At 44.1% G+C, this 2,500-nt stretch overlaps 2 non-coding genes across 2 annotated transcripts; one reads left to right on the top strand and one right to left on the bottom strand.

Annotated features, from left to right (window-relative positions):
• Positions 1-214: 214 nt before the first annotated feature.
• Trnam-cau lies at positions 215-287 on the bottom strand. Its single transcript has one exon. It is a non-coding gene; the product is annotated as a tRNA-Met (tRNA).
• Positions 288-1,960: 1,673 nt separating this feature from the next.
• On the top strand, positions 1,961-2,033 carry Trnam-cau. The gene has a single exon. It is a non-coding gene; the product is annotated as a tRNA-Met (tRNA).
• The last annotated feature ends 467 nt before the right edge of the window (positions 2,034-2,500 follow it).

Below are 2,500 nucleotides of genomic sequence, written 5' to 3'. Positions count from 1 at the left end.
GACGTCACAAAGGAATCTGGGCCAGACCCATCTCTATCTCTCTTCCTTCCTTCCTTTCTTCCTTTCTTACCTCCCTCCCTCCCTCCCTCCCTCCCTCCCTCCCTCTATAGAGGAATTTAAAAAGATGCCCTTTTACCAAAGTTGAGCGCGTTTACGTTTAAGGAAACAACAGTTTCTGGGCTTTGTGTTCCCTTGACTCTTCGCTCAAAATCCTTGCCCCGAGTGAGGATCGAACTCACGACCTTGAGATTATGAGACTCACGCGCTGCCTACTGCGCCATCGAGGCGATGTTCCTCTTATAAAACCATTAATACGTTCAAAGAATCCAAGAAGTTAAGAGAACAATAAGTTTATAATTTTTATGGCGTCTGCTGAGACAACAATAAGTTAAAGGATAATCAAGAAAGAAAGAAGAGAAGAGAATGAGAAAGAGAGAAAAGGTAGAAAGAGAGAAAGGGAGAGGGAGAGGGAAAAGAGTTAGGTCGATTTTTTTAGCACCTGGCCGGTCGGGTAAGGCTAAAGTGAGCTACGTGGAAGTATTTTATGTTACGAGGTATCTATTTATTTATAGAAGAGTCTGAATATTGATTCAGGTGGAGTTGAATATCATTTTAGCTGGTGTCAAATTTTGGCCAAAAGATCGGCCTTTTTGGGAGCCCTCCTTCCACTCCTATCACAGATTGCATGAAGCGAGCAACAAATCCTGGTAAAAAAAAAAAGTGAAGCCCAAGAGGTGGCAGCTCCAATGCAGACGCTGAGACAGGATTCCAGGAGATGTTGACGCTGCAGCGACCTTGAGAGAACTGACATGCAAACACGATCCACCAGTCACAGGTCTCTTCCCAGGAGGAGGAGGAGCGTCGAAGGGCAGCAGCATCTGCCCGCCCCTTCCTGTGGGAGGCTCGTGATTGGTGGGGCACTTCTGCAATGCGCGGCCACGGCTTCTGTTGCACAAATTGATCACGCGAAAGGCGGGGTAAAAACTGCCCAACTTTGTATGACGTCACAAAAGCCTTCCTTTTCCTTGCTCCTTTCTTTCATCTATTTATCTCTATCTATCTATCTATCTAACCATCTATTTATCTTATGTCTCTCAATCTAATTTTTCTATCAACCATCTATCTGTCTGTGTAATCATCTGCCTGTCTTTCTATTTATCGAAGAGCAGCAGTATCAAACCGCCCATTCACTTCTGTGCCAGGCTTCTGTTGCATCAATTGATCAGGCGAAAGTCGGCATAAGAGCAACTCACTTTTTTCATAGATTCAACCGATAGATCTTTCTCTTTCTCTCTGTCTTTTTTTGGTTCATTCTTTCTCATTTTCTTTTCCTACAAGCATGACTGCATGTGTGTGTGTGTGTGTATGTCTTTTCTAAACTGCGTTCGCCGCCGTCTTTCTCTTCATCCTTTCCACATGACCAATTAACTTTTGTTTGTTTAATTTCGAAGGGTACTTTTCGTGAAACATATTTGTCAGCGTGTCTTCATTTGCTTGTGTTTGTGTGTTTAGGTTTGTGTGTGTTAGTATGTGTTTGTGTGTGTGTGTGTGTGTGTGTGTGTGTGTGTGTGTGTGTGTGTGTGTGAGTGTGTGGCACCAGCGACTCTGCCGAAGGACAGCCAACTAGTATCTTCCTCTAAGGAAAGCTTTAACGCATATATTATCCACTGAGAACTAACTTTTTGTGCGGCGTTCTTTTTGTTTCGCCAAAGTCCTCCCCTATGAATTTCTGTGATGCCTTATGGTTATGTTTACGGCTTTTTCGTAATGACTTTGTGTGACATACTTTTAACCTTTTATGAAATGCATCGCAAGTTTACATCGGTAGATAATCACTGATGGATCGCCTTTGCCATCAACAGGCAAGGACTATTGCACGAAAGACGGCGCAGAATGTCTGAATGACATTACAGTTTCTTGAAACTTTTGAAGTTACTAATGTTATTTCTAGAGCAGTATCGCCTCGATGGCGCAGTAGGCAGCGCGTGAGTCTCATAATCTCAAGGTCGTGAGTTCGATCCTCACTCGGGGCAAGGATTTTGAGCGAGGAGTCAAGGGAACACAAAGCACAGAGACCGTTCAATTTTAGCAAAAGGACGGCATTTTATTGTTTAATCTACTAATTTCCTTCTACCTTCCCTATCGCTCTTATCATATCATTTCTCTGTCTCGTACTTCTGCCCCATCTATCCATTGCGAGAGTTCATTTCGAGCACTTATAAATATGGTTCCACTATTTACTTTCCTATTCTGTTTGTCAGTTGCTTATCTTGCCGCAGACATCAAATGAATGAACGATTCCTGTGGCAGGAGGAGAGAGAGAGAGAGAGAGAGAGAGAGAGAGAGAGGAGAGAGAGAGAGAGAGAGAGAGAGAGAGAGAGAGAGAGAGAGAGGAGGGAGAGAGGGAGAAGAGTGTGTGTATGTGAGAGACATGGAGTGGGGAAGGGAGGGAGGGAGAAAGAAGGTGAGAGAGAGGGGGGGCGAGGGAAGAGAGTGAGAT

This window comes from Penaeus monodon, chromosome 6 (assembly GCF_015228065.2).
Source record: "Penaeus monodon isolate SGIC_2016 chromosome 6, NSTDA_Pmon_1, whole genome shotgun sequence".
NCBI classification, from domain to species: domain Eukaryota; kingdom Metazoa; phylum Arthropoda; class Malacostraca; order Decapoda; family Penaeidae; genus Penaeus; species Penaeus monodon.
This window is presented reverse-complemented; position numbering and strand designations above follow the sequence as displayed.